At 41.2% G+C, this 8,812-nt stretch overlaps 1 long non-coding RNA gene across 1 annotated transcript; it reads left to right on the top strand.

Moving 5' to 3' along the window:
• The first annotated feature begins 3,096 nt into the window (after positions 1 to 3,096).
• Positions 3,097 to 7,240, top strand: LOC139110048 (uncharacterized). The gene is made up of 3 exons (XR_011546941.1): positions 3,097 to 3,476; positions 3,595 to 3,898; positions 4,015 to 7,240. It is a non-coding gene; the product is annotated as an uncharacterized lncRNA (long non-coding RNA).
• The last annotated feature ends 1,572 nt before the right edge of the window (positions 7,241 to 8,812 follow it).

The following is an 8,812-nucleotide window of genomic DNA, read 5'->3' as shown; positions in this document are numbered from 1 at the left end:
CAGGCTAATGGCGTTAACGACATTAATTTGGCTCGCTCTCACGCGAAAACGTTTTTAAGCCCGTTACTACGCATCTTCACCCTCGTGTCACAGTGGTGAGCTAATGACGTGCTAATGGAATTGCTCGTGCAACAGATTAGCGGCGTTTACGGTAACAAAGGTATTTTCTGGGCTTTTTAACAAGCTCCGCCGGCTACACTCTGCCGGAAAGTGTGCGAAAGTGATCAGGGAAAACTTCCGATTAAACTCGTAATCACAGAATTGTCGGTCGTTGCGGGATGATTGTACAACAACGAAACGTATAAATCAACGAACAGAAGAGAACTTTTCTTCTCTCGGTTTCGACGACTGCTCATCAACTTTTCCCCACGCTTCCTAGCTTTCATTTAATTTAGAGAGAGAGTTATAGATTTTTCCTTTTAAAGTTAACGATATAATTGCCTGCGCTTATTTCGCCTCCTGATTTTCTTTTATTTTACACGCGCGCCGCAAACGTGGGTGTTACAGAAATAAAAAATCTGCGCGCTAATATCTTTATCCTTTCATAAAAAATTGGTGCTACGCGTTCGGCCGTATATCACGCAATTGTAATTATCCTTATCAAAATTAATATAATTAATTAACATCTGAGTCTCTAATCTGTTAAAAAAAAAAAAAAAAAAAAAAGAAAGAAAAAAGGAGAGGATAATTTATCAGCATATTAAGCATTTTACGTAAAGTACAATGTAGATATACAGTTTTTAAAAGACTCAGACATCGCAGAGCGCGCGGTTAAGAAACAAAAGAGCATAATCATCGCGTGTAAGACTCGTTTAACTTATAAAACAATGTTAACTCGTCGCGAGTACGGATATATTTGAATGCGCGTCTCGCGCATGGTATTATGATAAACGTTACTAGTACGCTTAAAAGCATAACTCACGTCTAAGAGAATGGAGTTGCAGGTACTTACCTTAAATGCATATTTCTTGAACGGGCCACACAGAGGGAATGCATAAATCTTCGCGGCTTGGCACAATTTCATTTGTATAAGAGTTAGGTTCCGGCGCAGGAACGAACTTTATAAAACACGCGATACACTTCAAAGAAAGAAAACGAGCTCTTTTCAGAACGGCTCTCGAGTTAATCCTATTGATGTTTCGGCAAGGTAACGCGATTACGTAACATTTTTATACTCTGCCCTTCGAGCTAATACTTCCGTTACGTTTCACCTTAAAGGCGAGGCGCCTCTCTCTCGTTTTTCTCCCATCAGTCATTTATTTTGGATTTGTTTTACTCGCGCATCGAAGCGGCTGCACACACATGCTCGCAACAAGTAGTCTTTCTCGTGGGGAAAAAAATTTATTTCTGTTGTACTTTTTAATTCATAGTTAATTTACCGTCGCGAGCTTTATGTAATTTATAATTCACTAGACATTGAACAGCGCGTGCTTTTGAGATTTAATTTTAATGCATATTTAATTAATATGTTCCTGGCGAAGATCGCTGGCCGGCTACGTGACTCGTTGCGTGGTTGAGACGACACGCCGGCCACGTGGAGATCTCGAGATGAAGGTGTCGAGGCACCCGCGTGTTCTCTCGCAGCTAATCGTCGCGCCCATGTGTCTCGCCTCGACCTGAGAGTCCCGCGAACCCAGACGTACCGCACAGGACACCGCGCCGCACGTGGTTCTCGCGATTTCCCCCTACCTCCCCCGCAATCACCAGTGATCGTAGTCGGGTTAAGCGGCAAAAAATCGAAGACACCGAGAAGAGATGGGTGACCCTGGCGCCAACCAATCACAGCGCTCCATTGATCGATCAATCGATAATCATCCACACGACCCCGTTGTACAGTCGAGACGATACGCCAGCCACATGGAGATCTCGAGGTGAAGGTGCCGAGGCATCCGCGTGTTCTCCCGCACCTAATCGTCGCGCCCTTGTGTCTCACCTCGCCCTAAGAGTCCCGCGAACCGCGACGTACCGCACAGGACACCGCGCCGTACGTGGTCTTCGCGATTTCCCCGCGCCTCCCCCGCAATCACCAGTGATCGTAGTCGAGTTAAGCGGCAAAAAAGTCAGGACGCCTAGAAGAGATGGGTGACCCTGGGCGCCGACCAATCACAGCGCTCTATCGATCGCCTGATCATTTCCGGCCTACGCGACCCCACTGCGCAGTCGAGACGATACGCCGGCCACGTGGAGATCGCGAGGAGTAGAAATCGAGGCATCTGCGTGTTCTCTCGCAGCTAATCGTCGCGTCCTTATGTCTCGCCTCGTCTTAAGAATCCTGTGAACCACAATGTGCCGCGCGGGACACCGCCCGTGTCCGTCCACCGGCGTACGATCGGTCGAACAAAATTGAGTCACCTCGTGTCTTATTCCGCCGGGGCATATTCGCGTGCTTGTAGTCTGGCGACGATACGCGAGCATCGAAGCAGTGATATTCGCGATCAAAATGTAATGACTTTAAATTTAAGATCAATATCGCGAGCACGAGTTCAGCACCTTGCCACCTATTTCGTCGCAGCTGAGATTCTAAACCGGTCTCGAGAAAGTTCTGTACGCCGTTTTTTTCCACCGACGAAGGCTGACCGACCGAAGAATCAAAACATAAACAAAGGATTAACTCGGCGTTGAGCTCGGAGTCGAGCTAAACGATTCCGAGAACTGCGAGAGAACGTGCGAGAAGGACAGCGTGCAGTTGACGATCGGACCTATTGCCGTCTCACTTTTTTACGTGGCTGTCCCCCTCTATCTAGTGGCCGAAACTCAGTCTAGTTGCAGAGACACGGGCGTGCGGACGTGTCATCGATCGCTCTGCAAATTCGCGAATATTCGATCGCAGGAAAGACAGTCTCGCGTACGAAAACGTATCAACATCGTCGGCTCGAGTACGAACAATCATTTCTGTGCTCCTTCGTCATTCCAATCAACGCTGTGTGTTCGATTTCGGGCGTCGAAAAAATGCATCGGAACAGTAAAGTTACGGTAACGGACGCGGCGCGCGCGAAGCGTCCGGCGTGAATTTCGTCGCGTATTACTCGGACATTTTCGACTCCCGGCTCCCATCTTGATTTCCTTCGGCAGGCTCCGGTAACTGCTATTGCGAGGGAAACGACAGCCGCACTTCGGCCATCTTCTTCGTCGCGGCCGAGATTCTCAGACAGTTTCGTGCGTGATTTTTGTGGAACTCCAAGAAAATAAAGTGCACGGAGAACATTCGTATCGCGGCCCGGCCCGTTCGCTGCTCGGTGTGAGTCTTGGTATTGTTCGTTCCGTCTACTAGAACTTTCCGGAGAATCGAGAGACGACTCATGGACATTTACGTCGTGGCCGGTTTTTCGTGTCGGGTCCGCGGATCATGCGGGAGTGCATGGACTATTTCGCGAGTGTCCAGGATGCGGGAAGGACGTCTCACCCCATCTGAGAGGATGACTGAGAGGAGGAGGAGGCCCAGGAAGGGTATCCTGCCCCAGCGAAGCAACCCCTGGGTAAATATAAATTTTCTCTTGAAATTAAATAATTTAGATTTTTCATTACTTTTTTTTTGTCATTTTAGTTAATCATATTATACAGCTAAAATATAATTTTTTACTTTTTCTGTTTCAGCTCAAGAGGAACTTCGCTGAAGTGCATCGTTTAGTGAAAGTGCCGCACGCCGATTTATTTATAATAATACGGGAGTGCCGCAGTCACCGGGCGTTTTTTTTTTGCGACTATTTATTTTTTACGGGAGTGCCGAAAAATTACGCGCGACAATATTCATTTTTTTTTTTTCTTTTTTCGCGATAGTAGTTTATTCGGACGCGTTCGCGAGTTTCTAGTGCGCGGAAGGACGACTCGTCACGACGTCCAAACTGAGAGGAGGAGCAGGCTCAGGATGGGCATCCTGCGCCAGCGGAGCACCTCTTAGGTAAGCATAAATTTCCTTTATAAAATCATTATTAAATATCAGCCTTTAATTTTTTTTTTATTAATTTGATTAACTCATATTCTTATCTACAATAATTTTTTTTTTTTCTGTTACAGCCACCGCCAGAAATCAACAACTCCGCTGCAGCTCAGGGGAATTGGTAAGTCTCACAATTTATTTTATAACTTGTTGGAGTCTCTTGAATCAGCAACACGCTGCGGAACATAAATTTCTCAATTGTAATCATTAAAAAAAAATTATCATAATTCATTAACGTCCCCAATAATATTTAAAAACATAAAATACAAATTGTATACTATATAAATAAAATAAATAATATTAACGCGATTAATTTAAAATTCTATTATCTCGTATTTTATTAAAACGTGCAAGTAAAACAAATATATTTCGCGAATACGTAAACGTTAGATTTAGATCACGCTACATAAGCACGGAATTAAATATCTGTAAGAAATATTTGAATGGAATTCCAAAGCTTTTAATTGTAACTGTTATGTTCCTCGTTTGTTACGAGGATACTATAAATTCCGGTGGAATTCGTGCTTCTGTGAATACGTTGGGAGGGCATATGCAGATTTTCAAATGAATGAAATGGCATGTCACGCACGAGCAGGCGCGTCAGAAATTAAGATTAAGTCGGGGAATTACGATTGTGTCGAGTCGAGACGAGCAGCGTTATGAAATATTCTCATTCTTCGCTAGAAAGTTTCCCCCGAGTCTAACAAAGAAATATTTAATGGGGGCGTGGATGTTTCGCGTAACATACGACTGGAAACTTTAGTACTTTACCGGTAGATTTACTATCCCGTCGCGACGTACATCAAACTACCGATGTTCCGCTATTAAATAATCTTGCGAACTCTATTAACTCGGTTATGAGGCACGATAGCGATGGAAGTAATTGTTTCTGAAAGGCTCGACGCGACCGCTGGTTTAACTGCAATATTCTCTCTCGTTTTCAATAACTTTACATTGATGGTGGTATGAAAAATTAATGGAATTGATTTATGTACTGCGGAAAATCAGAAACATATTTTTTCTCAAACGGTCTTTAACGAAATTACTTAACGATATTTTAAATCTTTTTTTTTTATTATTATTATTTTTTTTTTTTAATAAAAAGTAGCTTTATTACAAAAAGTATAATAGCAAGAGGTCAGGAAAAAAAATGATAAAAGAAATTGGCCGGGATTCTGAGTTCGCAATATTATTTTTGTCGACTTATGTCAAAGGGGGTAAATGGATTTGCCACGAATTAAGGAGAAGCGATTTATAATCCGTCGGAGAATAGAAAGAATTCGGACACTCGTGTATAAAACAGGAAATAACGGTTGAAGAATGAAGTCGACATACTGTTATTTATCTTGATGTATACTTTACATAGAAATAGCGTGAGCGCATATGTGTACGTGTATTTCGAGCGTAGCCATAATTCTCGGCAACCTTTGCCCAATATCAGAAAAACCATGTCCAATCCATCATTCTTTTGAAAAAATTGATGGCTAGATGAGGGAACTCGCGTGGATCCCGGGGATCGCTTTGTGCGGCGTTCTGATATGCAAAGTGCGTCAAGAGAATAATAAATACGAAATTTCAGCTACGCGAAAAGCTTCTTACCTATACTTTATTCATTCATGCATGGGGGGAGAATATATTCCGGTGGCTCTTGATTGAATATCCAGGAAGCGTTCTGAAATAAGCATTTTTAATTTTACCCAACTCAAAGAAAATTGCAAGTAATATTAAAAAAGAAAAAGAGAGAAAAAAAAGAGGGAAAATTGAGAATAATATCTAATCGCCTTTTCTTCGTACGTAAATATTGGTTCGAGATAAAAATTTTCCGTTTTACATTTACCGCGCAGTCACAAGACCGGACTTGTTCCGTTAATCAGTTGAGACAAATATAATATTAAAATTCAATACATATTGGCTTTTTTCAAATCATGTTACGATATTGGAAAGCAACGTGAGCTTTGTGTAGAGATTTTATATTCGTCCCTTTTGCCGACGATAAAAAGCGATGTAGTTGTCATTCGGGACTGACGATATAAATTCAATTCGATTTCCTTTGTTTTTGTCAATATAATATCTTGCGGATCGCGAAATAAAATCCATGTTTGTACAATTTGTGAATTGGGCCAGTGAAATTCGCAACAGCGTCACGTTGCTTCGCCTGGTTTATTCTGTTTCTCCATCCGGTATTGAAAGTTGTCTTCTTCGAAACTAAGCCAGATTGTTTCGAAGAGGGATCTAAATGTTACGGGAGTCTGGTACACTGACAAATTGCATTTTACATAACTAAAACAAACGTGATCTTATCTCCTTTTTTCCCCCCTTTTGAAATATATGAATAAATAAATTTCAACATAGTAAAAAGCTCGGGACGGCTAGTGTAGCAAGTTCTTTCGACATTCCTCCACGCCGGGCGCCGAAATAATAACTATTAAGTACTCCGGCAAGCGTGGTACGATGTGTTAAGGAGTTCTTGAACAATGCACATAAACGCAAAACGGTTGGAATGTTCTATCTGATTCGTCGGTTAGAATGCTCAGTGGAGAATTTGTAAAACACCCGTAATCTTGAATCCGCAACGTTAAACGCTGAATGCAAGGCGAGCCGCGTAGAAGTGCTTCTTTGCCGTGGTAAATGTATCGGTCGGTGTCGCCCTAGTATTCCAAAATTGCAATAAGCTAGCTAACTGCGGACTTGTAAGCATGCCACGTACTTTTATTGCAAAGCGTATTAAGAATAGGCAAGTCCGCGAGATTGCGACAGTTCGTAAGTCGGTGCGCGGGAGCGATCGTCTGCATTAGAAAACATTTCCTCGCGGCGCACTGTCCGTTACTTAAAAATAATAGAGAAACCGCGCGACTTTTCTTTACTTTTTATTTTTCTTTAATAATGTCAGCGGGAGACGGTGAGAAAATATTAAGTTGGAATTATTAAAAAAAATCTTAGAATAAATAACGCATAGGTTGCTGATGTTGTTGCTCACATATAAGCAGCTCTGTATTGAATCTCGCGAGTTTCCAACAGGATATAAAAAAGATTCGAGATGTAATTTCAACTTCCCCGGCGAACTAAGGATGAGATAATAAGGAGAGTTATAAATCTTGGATTTACCATGAGCGGGCGGTGCTTTTTTTTTTTATAACTCTAATTTTTCTTGAGCTGTACTCGTAAATTTATTATTAAAATCATGATTTATTAAGTAATTAATTATGTTACGTCGCTTTGCGGGTAATTACAGCGGCGCTTCGTGAAACGGGTATACTACGCCGCGTAAAATTAAGTCTCGTGTTCGCGTTTACAAAAATCTCATTAGTTTATTTATTATAGAATCTATTTGTTGCTCAGTTTTTAATTCACACTCGGTGTGATGATATTAATAATGATCAATGGTGAGAAAGAAAATATTTTGACCGAGTACAAAATGCAATCTGAGTTATATCTTTGTATAACTGAAAAAAAAAAAAGAAAAAAAGGAGGTAATATAAAATATTAGTACGACGTTAAATTGCTGGATAAACCCCCTCGAAATGATCGTAGTTTCTTGGTTACGACGGTATAAACCACGAGTATTCCGCGATATTCTTGCGGTGTTAAAGGTAACATTTATAGCGCTACACAAAATCTATAACTAATTTTACACATTTCCTATATTTCAAAATTCAAGAACCTTTATTTTCACAATCTTCAAGGCCAAGGTTTTCATTACGCGCGTACGATAATTAATCTTATACGCATACGCGAGTAGTCATTACGAGTCAATATTAAGGATAACACATGAATATTGCGTATTGCAGCGTGTGCATCGGACATTAACTCCGACTATGAAGCTGAAGCGGTTTTAATTAGCTTCCGGTTTCTCTTTCGAGATAAGACCGCGTTAATAGAATAATATTCATAATAGCCGCCGGCGTTATAATCGATATCGAACCAGGGAAATACCCCATCGTCGGGAAAAGGCGTTCTTGTGCTGGCGCATATAAAGCGTAGAAAATGAGGGAAGAGAGGCGGGATAGAGGAGGGCAATAGAAGAGCGGGGGAGGCAAGGGGGGGTAAAGAGGGGGTTGGGTCGTAGGGTGTAAATTGAAATCAAGGCGAATCGGATTTTCTGTCGATCTAGCTCGTTACACTCATCATAATCGTTAACGTCACGGAGATTAAGGCACCGTAAGACTCACCGATTCGATTCGATATGCAGGGTTGTAACTGATAAAGAATCTCCCTGTTAACTTCGACTTTCCACTCTCGCGGCCGTTTTCTTTTTACTTTTTTTTTTTTTTTTTTAAATTAGAGACGATCGTAAGAGCGGCACGCAAAGTAAGCGCATGATATAAGATTCCGATTAGAAACTCATTTCCTGAGTTATTTTTACTCTCCATATCACACAAAACTTCTTCGCCATTAAACGCCAGTGTACAGCACGATATCGCATGGTATACAGCTTGTTACAGAATGGGAAAATCTTATAACCAGTTTGTATAATCGTCTAACAAATATATATTTTTTACGCGAGGGTCAGGTACTCGAACGAATTAATTGATATTTAATTAAGAATCAAATCAAAGTCCTATTAAAGTCCTTTTTAAATTAATTAATATACTATTCTCTTTTCTGAAGCTCGATTAGCAGGATTAAAAAAATTTTTGATTGTTCATTTATTGAAGATTAAAAGTCTCTAATTTTTTTGAGAAACGGCAGATTTATTTCAAATTATTTGTAGAGTTTGTAACGTTAAAATATCTAGTTGTGATACATCCTGTAGCGTCCAGACATACACAGTACTTCTAAGCGGCATCAAAGCTTTTAAGACTTCTTCGGCCACTAAGCGTAACATTTTTTCGTTAAGTATTTTTCACAGCAAGTGCCTCGTTATCGAGACAGGGC

The sequence above is a fragment of the Cardiocondyla obscurior genome, linkage group LG19 (genome assembly GCF_019399895.1).
Source record: "Cardiocondyla obscurior isolate alpha-2009 linkage group LG19, Cobs3.1, whole genome shotgun sequence".
NCBI lineage: Eukaryota > Metazoa > Arthropoda > Insecta > Hymenoptera > Formicidae > Cardiocondyla > Cardiocondyla obscurior.
This window is presented reverse-complemented; position numbering and strand designations above follow the sequence as displayed.